A 14090-nucleotide genomic window follows, 5' to 3' on the forward strand; every position below is an offset into this window, starting at 1 on the left:
ATAATAGAGAACCTAGGACTGAACCTTGTGGAACACCACCTTTTAAATGGGCTGTGTAAAACTGTTGTATTGTACTAGTAAAACAACACTACTACAGAAAATTGTTTTGGTTTAAAATGAATGAATGCTAGCCCTCGTGCCATAAATACAAGGTATGAGGTTTAAAAATCTGCAGATGCAAATATTTTAAATGGACATTTTTCATAAACTAGTAGTCAATCTGCTGATCATTTCCTAACAAATTGTTTGATGTCTAAAGCTGCAAGAAAGACTAATATTTTTTGTTTTGTCTGACCAACAGACCAAGACCCAAAGACATTCAATGCAGTATAACAGAAGATTACCAGGAAATATTCAGCTTCAGGAAGTTGCTTCTTTGCTTCACAAGTGAACTAATACTTAACTAACAGTACTAATAGTACAAGCTTTAAAAACAATTTATGGCAAAAAGGCTCCCATGAAAACTATTTTATTCTTGTCGTATGCCTTCAGTGAAGTGTTACCAAATATATTAGAAACAGGGGGACGTCTATGTGGCAATAAGTGTTATAGAAGTTGAGAGTATACAAAACACTTTAAATCATATACAACACACACAGTGTTGGTTTGTCAAGTGATTTCATATTTAATGTTGACTGGCATGATACTGAGTATCATGCCTTTACTGAACACATGTATTTGTATTGAGACAACATGAATGTCATGCAAAAGATTGATAAAGTCTACGTTTGTAATCACTGCATGGTGTGAATTGGTTTTTACAAGCTAACACAGTTAATGAGAGCTAACAGGATTTCTACATAAAGGAATCCCACATAATTCATAGTGAGAACTTGGTGAAACTTAGTGAATCTTCTTCTTGCAGCTAATGAAAAAGAAGACGTTTTATTATCATTAGCTCTGCTTTCTACTATTTTAAATTTGTATCCAAAAAAGCCAAAGAAGAGTTTGTTAGTCATCGATTTTCACTACGACACAAACAATAAACAATATCACGACATATTTAAGAAGTAATTATGGTAACATCTTATTCAGCAAACAAATAGTGGTGTAGGAGCCAAAACTCTTATTTGATTGTGTTATACTTGCGTTCTCTCTTCTGTCTTGAGCAAGTCTCCTTCTCCATCTATTCCATATATGCAGGTCATTTTAAATATTTGTTTTGCCAACATTTCTTGTGTTTTACAAGTATATCGAACAGATTTTTCCTCTTTGGAAAACTGAAAAATCTCTGCACAGTTTGAATATGTAACATCAGGTGTGTTAGAGGAAGCATGACTTGAATAAAAATGTAATATCTCTCACATCCTTTCTATGTGCCAGCTCGGTCCCTGAGGCTGCACAGCCTCGGGGTGGTGAGCTGCATGTTCTGTCATCTTTGAGAAGCCAAGTTGCCTTTATCGGAGCTGACAGAGCGACTTGAGGCGAAGACGTCGCTAAATGGGAGGGAGAGGGCAGGCTGGGCGATGGCTGAGCACTTGGCCTCACATCGCTGGTGGTTGTGCATGGCCCTTTGGAGGAGCAAACGGGCTCTGACCACAGTGCCTTTAATGACAAAAAGTAAAAACAGAAGACTGGGAAAGGGCAAGAGCAAAGCACAGCTGTGCAAAGATGCAAAGACACAAAAACAAAGTAGAGCAGGTTTACAGGTTCTGCAATAACACAGTCTCAGCTTTAATGGTTTACAGATCCTTTCCAAAATACAGTCGCAGAAACAAACAATGAGTCATAACCTGCATGCAAGAGGACAGGCCTTCTTACCCAGCAGCTACTGCATATTTCTGCCTCCTGCCGGGGTTTGTCAAAACAACATTCATTAATAAATGACAACATGCAGTAAAACAAAAGGGAAGACTGATTATTTTAGATTTATTTATTTAGATCTTTCCAGAACTGTACAGTATTTGTTGCTGCTGCTGCACACAGCTTGATCCTTTGCTTGTTTCAGGAGATATTGGTCTTGTGTGAAACATGTGATCACCTTGATTAATTAACTGACCAATCAAAAACACTACTATTTAGCCACGTGCATATTTAGGAGCTCTGCTCTGCTGCGTTGACCTACATTTGTATGTCCAGAGTATAAAACGTTTTCCAAAGCTTCATGCTCGTTATCATTTTCTTACCCATCACACAGACTGTCCTGTGGCTATTTTCAAGCAGCATGTTTTTTTAATGAGCATCTGGTTTTCCAAGCCAACAGCATTTAGAGACCAGTAACACTTGTCATTCCACAACTATGTTTAATAACATCTGGATGCAAATCAGAATAGTTTTGTTTGCAATCAGCCACATTGGACTTTTACAAAGACTGCAGCCTTCCTCGAATGAACTTGAAACTAACAGAATCCAGGTCTGTGGCAGGACTGGACTTCTAGTTTAGTTTTTTCTACTCACCTGAGTAGCTTCATCAGTCTGAGGGAAAGCTGGTATGGAAACTCAAATTTAGCCTGAATGGGCTCGTTAGGTGAACTGTACCAGAGACCAGACCCCAAAACAAAAGAGGAGCAATGTAGTTTATGTTGTCCAGTGTAAGGAGGAATGCTCAGAACTGTACACTGGAGAAACCAAACAACCACTTGACAGGAGGAGCGGCTTCTCAGGACCACAGTCAGCTGTGCACCTCCATTTAAAGGACACAGGACACTCATTTGAGGACAGTAATGTACATATTTTGGACAGAGAAGACAGATGGTTTGAGAGAGGAGTCAGAGAAGTTAAATACGCGTTCAAGTGGAAAAACCCTTAACAGGTGGAGGGCTCAGACACAACCTGTCTTCAATCTACCAGGCTGCTCTTTCATCTGTTCCCAGGAAATTAAGGAACAGATCAGGGGAGGACAGACTCTTGGTGAGTCAGAGGGGTCACATGAGTCCACCATTAGATCCTAACGACGTTCACCTGAGCTCAGTCCTTCTGTTCACCTAACGAGCCTCTTCAGGCCAAGGGTGGAACCAACCTGACGGATAAATTGGAGGATCCATACCAGCTTCCCCTCACACTGATGAAGCTACTTGGATGAGTAGTGAAACGTTTCGACTCAACCTCTAGAAAACCGACTCCAAATGTTCCCGCCACATGTTGAGGTTTGACTCTCACACCTTGACTACGTCACCTAGTTGCTCTGTGTATATCTGAATATTTGATAGGGGACGGTTACGTTCATTCACTTATACAGAAAATAGAGCTGAGGATTATGGGAATTTACTGCACAGGTTGATATTCAGCAGTGATGCATGTTGCCATCACTTTATTTATTTTCTCTGCTGTGCCCTCTACCTGTCCAGGGTGATGTGATGAGCGAGCTCTGCGGGGGCACGATGGCGTCTGGTTACGGTTGGTAAGACTGACAGCTCGGCGTGTGCAGCTGATGGCCGGCGAGATAGACGTCGCTGGAGCGCCGGGGTCACACCCTGGCGGAGCGTGTCGTTACAGTAACAACCAGAGGGGTCAGGAGGACGAGCTGTCACTCCGCTTCAGCCGAGACTTGTGTCTGAATCTGCAGCCAAACCTGCAACTGGAAAACTGCTGCCAATCATCTCTCTCTTCACCTTGTTCAAGCAAATCAAATGAAAGTCAAATTTATTTCCTGTGGTTTTAGCTCTCGACGACCTTCACCAAGGTAACAACTCGGCACATCTCCTGCTTTTCCTCCATGATCCTGATCAGCCTGATCAGAATGAGCTACGACTGGTGACCCTTTGACAGGCACTTCCAGAAATGATTCTTCTCCTTTGCGATTTAGTGGAACTTCAGTAGGATTAAAGCCAGAAAAACACCACAGGTTTAGTTAAATGCGTGTGTATAAATCTACATCATCATACTCGTCTAATAAAAACAGATTCTGGTCCTGAAAAGCTTTAAAACACAAGTTAAGCAACAGATACTGCAGCAAATGAAAAGGCACACTCTTATATTTCAGGTCTGACCCCCACTTTGTTTCTTGAACAGGCGCTCAGTAAAATATGTGTCTCTGATAAGACTTTGAACATGGAGCTACTTCAAATACCAGGGCTCAGTTATTAGTCAAGTTTCCTTCTAAATTTAAACATATTTCCTGCAGAAAATGTTAATTATTAGTCGTTTATTTCCTTTCTCAAATGTTTTTTGTCCACATTCATCTCAACGTTTGCAGCTGAGCCAAATGTTCCACACACCTGGATGGAATCAGGCAGATGGAGACACAGGTAACGCACTGTGCTGGGGGTCTAACACTCCAGTTTCAGGGGACTATTGTGCTGTAAATGGTTCTTGGCCTGTTTCCATTCATTTTCAACACCCACTGGCCCAGTGTGGTAGCTTGACAACCTCCCAGTGATGGCCTGAATCCAAGAAGTCCCAGTTCTCGGCTCTTTGCTAAGAAAGAGCCAGAGTCCACAGGTCAGTGTGAGTAAGGGTTCAACGAATGAGATATGTGAGAAACACCTTTTTATCCTTTATCTCAAGCTCCGTCTTCACCTCAACAAGACAGAGCTTCTCAAATAAGTCACAGCGAAGCAGCGAATAAAGCTGGTCTAGTCCTGCTGGATTCCTGTGTCAGTCTGTGTTAGAGTGGGGAAGTCCTGAGCCCACACACACACACACACACACTCAGGATAACATCACCACTCACTGTCGCTCGCACCCTTAGAGCTGCCTGACAATTGAGAATCTCCTGTCAGGAAACAAAAAGAGGCTGTTCTGTCTCTGTGTAAAGACGTGACCCTGGGAAGTTTTTTTTTCCTTTGGTGCTAATTATGGGGTTCTACTTTTACTCTGAGTGGCTTCTTCAGAGCGAAACCCCAGAGAACAGAGTCATTGTTCGTTCTCCAAACTGATCATTTCGGTGATTTTTTTTTTTTTTAATTTCCTGGAAAAGACGAAATCGTTTCATAAGGTCAAAGGGTCGTCTCTAAGTGCTTTGCACAGCAGCAGCTCGATGAAATAAATACAAATGAAAGCAAGAAGGAATCATGATTATCAGAGGAGAATATAAATTTAACTCTAAAGCTTCAGCTTCTCATCCATTTACAGAAAAACACATTAAGATGAAACACACACACACACACACATACATTAATCTTTCATGTTTCATGTTTTACAGTGAGTGCTGCTGAGAGTCCTGACTGCTTCATGGTTCACTTCTGCTGGTTTGGTTTGTTGCTGTGCAGATAAAATGGTCTGATGGAGCAGCAGGTCGACCTTTTCGGAGAAGGTGAGTAACTCCACCATGTGTTTGTCTTAAGCTCAGCTGTGGGGGGGTTAGGCCTACGTTTATAGTTCTGTAGTGTGTGTTTTTGACTGAAGACCATTGAGATCTCCACTGTGCGGTGGATTCGTACGACTTCATAGTTGTAGAAATTCAAAATTATTCCTCCTTTTCCTTTAATCTGGATCCTTTTCACCTGGAGCCAAAGCATTAAATCCCTGTATCCACACATACCCGAGTGTGTCTCGCATTGCTGTCTCACTGCCTACACATGTGTGTTTGTGTTTTTAATACTACACACACACACACACACACACACACACACAGGCACAGTCACTCTGTCTTTCCTTGGATTAGGAGGATTATGGGAAGCAGATGAGGAGGTGAAATCAGTCAGGCTGCTGATGTGGAAGCAGGTCGCTGGATGTGGTGTGTGTGTGTGTGTGTGTGTGTGTGTGTGTGTGTGTTAGGAAGTTACTGTGATTTTCACATCTACTCTAATGTTACTTTTACAAGGGCCATTTGAAAGGATTTGAAAGCCATTTGTTTTATTTCAGTCTGGACCAGAGTGGTGGACCAGTCACTACATGGCTAAGAGTCCAGTTCAGTTTGACTCCGAAATAGCTTCGTTTCTATTTAATTGTTCGGTCCTTCATCCAATTTAAAAGTACGTCGTATTTAATTTTTAATGCCATAAGACGTTTCATCCAACCAATCGCTGGGCAGATTACTGCAGCTCTGTGTTTTGTTTAATAACGTGATATTGTTTGAGTTTTATCTGCATTGAATGTTTGCTTGTTCTCAGACACTGGGAGTCCCACACTCCCTCGTGTACTGATTTGCTTCTTGACCGCTGAATTATTGATCATAACACACTTTCACAGCAAAAGTCAGTCTCCTAATGGGGAGAAGCTGTAGGAGTCCAGATATCTGCAAAGCTGAATTTTCTCACGCTCGCCTATAGAAACTCTTCTTCTTCTTTCCCTCCCTGGAGTTTCTTGCTTCCTATGAATATTTCAGTGAAAAACCCAACATGCTTTTTTTGGTAAAAATGTTCATTCTGTCTGCACGTTAAATTAGTTTGTGTGACCAATTTCATTTAAAGTGACAGAGTGAAACTTTGCCAACATATCCAACTCATGAAAGTCCCACTCGACCTCAGACTGGGTCCGGACTCTCTTCTTACATGACATATATGTGTGTAACCGGTGGTTTCATGTCTGTAGTTAAATGTAAATCACATTATCTTTCAGAATTCGTTCTGATGGCTGTACTTTTAGGCTAATTGCTGACTCTAAATTGCCTGTAGCTGTCAATGTGAGTATTCACCTGTGACAGACTGCTGATCTGTCCAGGGTGGACAGTCTGGGATTGGATCCAGTTCCCTGCAACCCTGAATTGGGCTCAGTGTTGTAGAGAATAGATGGATGAACGTATGTGTGTGGGTGACCAGGACATAGACTCTGCTCCACAGTGATTGTTACTGTATGCACATGCTGAATGAACTGTCCACACGTGTCACAGTGATGATGCTCAGGTCACTGACCCCGACTATCTTAGGAGCAGTAACCTGGTTGTTTGTGTGGTCGAGCTGGTTAGAGGTCCGTGCTGTGATGATGCCGTGACGCCAACTGCTGAACCTCTCATGGGAACATTTTGTGCATGTGTCACATTTTGTTAGTCCAGACATCGACGAAGAACAATTACAGGCGAAGAAAGTCAGAGAGTTCAAAGGTCGTCTTTAGGTCAAAAACACAGCACGGTCTCCTCCTACACTACTGGACAAGACTTAACAAAGCATCAGTATGTGACGCCACAGGTCCCCTTCAGCGCTGATACGAACACTGGTCGTATCAGACACCGACGTGTCAATGTTTGACTCCCTGGGAATGAGAACAGCTGGGTAAACAGCACATTGTTCCTGCTGGCAGCCACAGCCAGGTCACCCTCAGCTCACACCTGAGCAGGTGACAAAGCATCCACCTACCTAGCCTGCAAAAAGCTGATTAGCAATATTACTTTAGATACATCAGAAAATGAAACCAATGGTCAAACTGTGTTGTCCAGAGGTCTTGTCTTTAAACAAAATACAGTCTCTCCTGCAGACCCAGCTTCCTGTTATGACGTACGACTGAAAATATGACCCTGGTGCGTTTGTTTGGCTCTGACAGAGCAGCACAAATCACTGACTCATTGTACGGGAACAGTGTGGTCATGGTGTTGGTGAAGAACAGCAGGGCGAAATGAAAGTATATATTACGTTTATAATAATCATTATTAATATTTAAATGTAACATGCACTAATCTACAGGCTCATTCAGGCTTTTTAGCAGTTCAGAGTTTATTTTTCACAGCTCAACTTAAAACGAAACACAGTGTTAAATACTGGGAGCAGTTCGCCCCTACATGTGTCCCTGCTCCCCTCCTGAATGCTTCCTGATGAAAACATTTTACACTCATTTGAGACTTTCCTGTTCCCATTTAGCTGCGATGATCCATTTAAAATATTTCTAAGACCTTGTGATGTTTTATCCTTTAAAATACTCCTGCCTCAGTGAGTGTCTGTAGAAGGTCAAAGGTCAGGTGAGGATGTGAAGATGAATTGATAACTGTACATGTATCAGACAGAGCAAAAATACTGACATACGTTTCAGTGGAGCTCTGCCGCCTCCTGGTGGTGGGACAGTCTTTAAGTTGTGCTATATATTATATCATCAGAAAATAGTCAGACCACCCTTCACTGTTTTCAGTTTAATGTTGCAGCCTGATACTACAATTGTTTAAATTCATGTTTTTTTCCTCATTAATCTACACTCAGTGCCACAAAGTGGAGACGGGGGTCTGAATATTTTCTGAGGCTAATTGGTAACTGTGGATGTTCCAGGATAAGCTGGAAACCTGAGGAGGCATCTCTAAATCCAGACATCCCAAATGATTTTACCAATTAAAAGATGAGATTACAAGTGTTTTTATTTAGGAAATGAAATCTGTTGTTGAAAACACAGTTTCTCTCTCAGACCAAACCTCGTCCTGGAATGAGTTTGAGCCTGATAACCCTCCCTCTGCTCTCACACAGCAGCTCCAGTCTGTCCACATATTTCCTTGTTTCCTCCAGATCTACAGTTTGATAATGGGTCTAACCAACATGTGGGGAGGAGCAGGATCTGACAGACCACATTCACTGTACAAACACCTGATGTTTAGATCAGAGCTCAAACTAGTTTCACTTCTAACAAAGTCCCACAGTCATTACCACTGAGAGGTGAAATGGCACAGAAAGGAGCTCAGCTGGACCAGGAATCAATTTCTTGTTCGATCTGTCTGGATCTACTGAAGGATCCGGTGACTGTTCCCTGTGGACACAGCTACTGCATGACCTGTATTGAAACTCACTGGGATGAGAAGAATATCTACAGCTGCCCTCATTGTAGGCAGATCTTCACACCGAGGCCTGTCCTGGGGAAAAACACCATGTTAGCAGATTTAGTGGAGCAGCTGAAGAAGACTGGACTCCAAGCTGCTCCTGCTGATCACTGCTATGCTGGACCTGAAGATGTGGCCTGTGATGTCTGCACTGGGAGAAAACTGAAAGCCCTCAAGTCCTGTCTGGTGTGTCTGGTGTCTTACTGTGAGAAACACCTCCAGCCTCATAATGATGTAGCTCAGTTAAAGAGACACAAGCTGGTGGAGCCCTGCAAGAAGCTCCAGGAGAACATCTGCTCTCGTCACGATGAGGTGATGAAGATGTTCTGCCGCACTGATCAGCAGAGTATCTGTTATCTCTGCTCTGTGGACGAACATAAAGGCCACGACACAGTCTCAGCTGCAGCAGAAAGGACTGAGAGGCAGAGAGAGCTCGAGGGGAGTCGACAGAAAATCCAGCAGAGAATCCAGGACAGAGAGAAAGATGTGAAGGTGCTTCAGCAGGAGCTGGAGACCATCAATGGCTCTGCTGATAAAGCAGTGGAGGACAGTGAGAAGATCTTCACTGAGCTGATCCGTCTCCTGGAGAAAAGACGCTCTGATGTGAAGCAGCAGATCAGATCCCAGCAGGAAACTGAAGGGAGTCAAGTCAAAGAGCTTCAGGAGAAGCTGGAGCAGGAGATCACTGAGCTGAAGAGGAAAGACGCTGATCTGAAGCAGCTCTCACACACACAGGATCACACCCAGTTTCTACAGAACTACCCCTCAGTGTCAGCTCTCAGTGAACCTACAGACTCATCCAGCATCAATATCCGTCCTCTGAGATACTTTGAGGACGTGACAGCAGCTGTGTCAGAGCTCAGAGATAAACTACAGGACATTCTGAGGGAGAAATGGACAAACATCTCACTGGCTCTGACTGAAGTGGATGTTTTACTGCCACAACCAGAGCCCAAGACCAGAGCTGGATTCTTACAATATTCACAGGAAATCACACTGGATCCAAACACAGCAAACACACGTCTGTTATTATCTGAGAGAAACAGAAAAGCAACAATAGTGAGTCAACATCAGTCTTATTCCAGTCACCCAGACAGATTCACTAAATGGTGTCAGGTCCTGAGTAGAGAGAGTCTGACTGGACGTTGTTACTGGGAGGTGGAGTGGAGCGGGACAGGAGTTTTTGTAGCAGTCACATACAAGAACATCAGCAGAGCAGGGAGGTTGAATGAATGTGGATTTGGATTCAATGACAAATCTTGGACATTATATTGTGGACAAAACAGTTATGACTTTTGGCACAACAGTATCAGAACTCCAGTGTCAGGTCCTCAGTCCTCCAGAGTAGGAGTGTACCTGGATCACAGAGCAGGTATTCTGTCCTTCTACAGTGTCTCTGAAACCATGACTCTCCTCCACAGAGTCCAGACCACATTCACTCAGCCTCTCTATGCTGGACTCTGGCCTGGATATTCTAATGGAAACACTGCTGAGTTCTGTAGCTAAAGTTAATAATACAGAAGTTACTTAAAGTGCATGTTTTTAAAGCAGAGACACAAGTTCACCTAATCAGACAGGATGAGTGATAGTTTGAAATGTTTTCATGTTGATTTATTATGTTGGAGTTTCTTTAGGGGGAACTCTGTGTCTGTTTATCCATAGAGGATCTCACTGCTCAGGATGGTTCTTTATCTGAACTGACATTTGTCCACATGAAAATCTGAACCTCTGTGCTCTAAATGTTTGAATATTTCTATTGATAGAACTTTTTGGATTTGAAATGTTTTTAACATTAAAATACTCATAAAACTTAAAACTCTATATTTTAACTATAATTAATGTAATAAAAACATTGAGACAATAATTTCATTAACTTTTATGCAGGAATGTGACTGTGTGCAAGTGATTCACTTTGTTTGTTTTCTCATCTACTGAATTTGTGTTTGACTGAACAGTTGAAGTAAATTGCATTTTAAGGCTGAGGACACACCAGAGGATTTCATGTCTGATTTGACCCGTCCAGTGATCGTGGCTCGACTCCAGGTCCTATTGTTGTAACGTTGTTTACATTTACATCACACCAACATGGCAGCAAATCAAAACAAAACCAGCTCCAAAAACATCACTATTAAGACGTGTTTGGTTGAATCATGCCAACAACACAAGTGTCTTTTTAACGCATTGTACAAGACATAACATCTGGTTGGTGATGTCTTCCAGGCTGCTTACTCTCATTGGCTATTGGGGGGAAGCATAAATATCAAACGTGTGAGGCTCCGACCTGATCAGGAGCAGTAAAATAATCGTGTTGACACCAAACACTTGAGGATTGTTTAGACAGATAATCGGTCACAACAAACCTGGAGTCGGACCACGATCACTGGACGGGTCAAATCAGACATGAAATCCTCTGGTGTGTCCTCAGGCTAAGAAAAACAAAGAGATAATTAGGGACAGCTCAGTGCTGAGGTGGTTAGCACATCTGCCTCACAGCAAAAGGTTTTCAGGTTTGAATCTTATTCAACCCGGGGCCTTTCTGTGTGGAGTCTGCATGTTGTCCCTGTGTCTGTGTGGGTTTTCTCCTCCCACAGTCCAAACACATGCAGGTCAGGATTAGGGTCTGAACCCAGGTGGACCCGGGGCCTTTCTGTGTGGAGTCTGCATGTTGTCCCTGTGTCTGTGTGGGTTTTCTCCTCCCACAGTCCAAACACATGCAGGTCAGGATTAGGGTCTGAACCCAGGTGGACCAGGGGCCTTTCTGTGTGGAGTCTGCATGTTGTCCCTGTGTCTGTGTGGGTTTTCTCCTCCCACAGTCCAAACACATGCAGGTCAGGTTGGTTGGTGACTCTAAACCGATCATGAGTGTCAATGTGAGTGTGTGTCTCTGTGTGTCAGCCCTGTGATTGGCTGTTGATCTGTCCAGGGTGGACCCGCCTCTCACCCACTGCATGCTGGGATTAGCTCCATCCACTGTGATCTTGGATGTTCCAGGATAAGCTGCAGATGATGGATGAAAATGAAGTAACTATGAAACCTGAGCAGCCATCTCTAAATCCAGACATCCCAAATGATTTTACCAATTAAAAGATGAGATTACAAGTGTTTTTATTTAGAAAACGAAATCTGTTGTTGAAAACACAGTTTCTCTCTCAGACCAAACCTCGTCCTGGAATGACTTTGAGCCTGATAACCCCCCCTCTGCTCTCACACAGCAGCTCCAGTCTGTCCACATATTTCCTTGTTTCCTCTAGATCTACAGTTTGATGATGGGTGTAACCAACATGTGAGGAGGAACAGGATCTGACAGACCACATTCACTGTACAAACACCTGATGTTTAGATCACAACTCAAACTAGTTTCACTTCTAACAAAGTCCCACAGTCATTACCACTGAGAGGTGAAATGGCACAGAAAGGAGCTCAGCTGGACCAGGAATCAATTTCTTGTTCGATCTGTCTGGATCTATTGAAGGATCCGGTGACTGTTCCCTGTGGACACAGCTACTGCATGACCTGTATTGAAACTCACTGGGATGGAGAGGATGAGAAGAATATCTACAGCTGCCCTCAGTGTAGGCAGACCTTCATACCGAGGCCTGTCCTAGTGAAAAACATCATGTTAGCAGATTTAGTGGAGCAGCTGAAGAAGACTGGACTCCAAGCTGCTCCTGCTGATCACTGCTATGCTGGACCTGAAGATGTGGCCTGTGATGTCTGCACTGGGAGAAAACTGAAAGCCCTCAAGTCCTGTCTGGTGTGTCTGGTGTCTTACTGTGAGAAACACCTCCAGCCTCATTATGATGTAGCTCAGTTAAAGAGACACAAGCTGGTGGAGCCCTGCAAGAAGCTCCAGGACAACATCTGCTCTCGTCACGATGAGGTGATGAAGATGTTCTGCCGCACTGATCAGCAGTGTATCTGTTATCTCTGCTCTGTGGAGGAACATAAAGGCCACGACACAATCTCAGCTGCAGCAGAAAGGACTGAGAGGCAGAGAGAGCTCGAGGGGAGTCGACAGAAAATCCAGCAGAGAATCCAGGACACAGAGAAAGATGTGAAGGTGCTTCAGCAGCAGCTGGAGACCATCAATGGCTCTGCTGATAAAGCAGTGAAGGACAGTGAGAAGATCTTCAGTGAGCTGATCCGTCTCCTGGAGAAAAGACGCTCTGATGTGAAGCAGCAGATCAGATCCCAGCAGGAAACTGAAGTGAGTCAAGTCAAAGAGCTTCAGGAGAAGCTGGAGCAGGAGATCACTGAGCTGAAGAGGAAAGACGCTGATCTGAAGCAGCTCTCACACACACAGGATCACACCAAGTTTCTACAGAACTACCCCTCAGTGTCAGCTCTCAGTGAACCTACAGACTCATCCAGCATCAATATCCGTCCTCTGAGATACTTTGAGGACGTGACAGCAGCTGTGTCAGAGCTCAGAGATAAACTACAGGACATTCTGAGGGAGAAATGGACAAACATCTCACTGGCTCTGACTGAAGTGGATGTTTTACTGTCACAACCAGAGCCCAAGACCAGAGCTGGATTCTTACAATATTCACAGGAAATCACACTGGATCCAAACACAGCACACACACGTCTATTATTATCTGAGGGAAACAGAAAAGCAACAGTAATGAGTCAACATCAGTCTTATTCCAGTCACCCAGACAGATTCACTGAAAGGTATCAGGTCCTGAGTAGAGAGAGTCTGACTGGACGTTGTTACTGGGAGGTGAAGTGGAGCGGGAGAGGAGTTGGGGTAGCAGTCACATACAAAAATATCAGCAGTGCAGGGAGGTTGAATGAATGTGTGTTTGGACTCAATGACAAATCTTGGGCATTATGTCGTGGACAATACAGATATGACTTTTGGCACAATAATATCATCACTCCAGTGTCAGGTCCTCGGTCCTCCAGAGTAGGAGTGTACCTGGATCACAGAGCAGGTATTCTGTCCTTCTACAGTGTCTCTGTAACCATGACTCTCCTCCACAGAGTCCAGACCACATTCACTCAGCCTCTCTATGCTGGACTTCAGTTTGATTATAAAGGAGACACTGCTGAGTTCTGTACACTCAAATAGAAATAATTTAAAAGTACAGTCCTTTAAAATCAGACATCTTGTTTTTCAGTTCTCCATCTATGTTGTGATCAAGTTTTGTTGTTTCTTCACTGCACAGACTCTGTCTGACTGTCAGCAGTTTATCTTATTTTTTGTTCTGCAGATGTTTCCTTAGGTGGCGCTCTTTCCTGCATGTCTGTATTGCCATGGAACATCTCACTGCTCACGATGGTTTGTTTTTGTAATTCATGTAAATTAACATATGTCTTAATTTGGAACATCATTAGCTTCTTTTCAATTTAATTTTTTTCCTTTTATTTACAGCTGTATATCTGTTAATATGCTCATTTATTTACTGTCATTGTCTAACTAATTATACTACAGTATAAGGTAATCACTGCAATTACAGTACGTGTAAACAGT

At 43.3% G+C, this 14090-nt stretch overlaps 1 pseudogene; it reads left to right on the forward strand.

Annotated features, from left to right (window-relative positions):
* Nucleotides 1-8455: 8455 nt before the first annotated feature.
* LOC113134199 (uncharacterized) lies at nt 8456-13688 on the forward strand (annotated as a pseudogene).
* Nucleotides 13689-14090: the final 402 nt, after the last annotated feature.

Source organism: Mastacembelus armatus, chromosome 17 (genome assembly GCF_900324485.2).
Source record: "Mastacembelus armatus chromosome 17, fMasArm1.2, whole genome shotgun sequence".
NCBI classification, from domain to species: domain Eukaryota; kingdom Metazoa; phylum Chordata; class Actinopteri; order Synbranchiformes; family Mastacembelidae; genus Mastacembelus; species Mastacembelus armatus.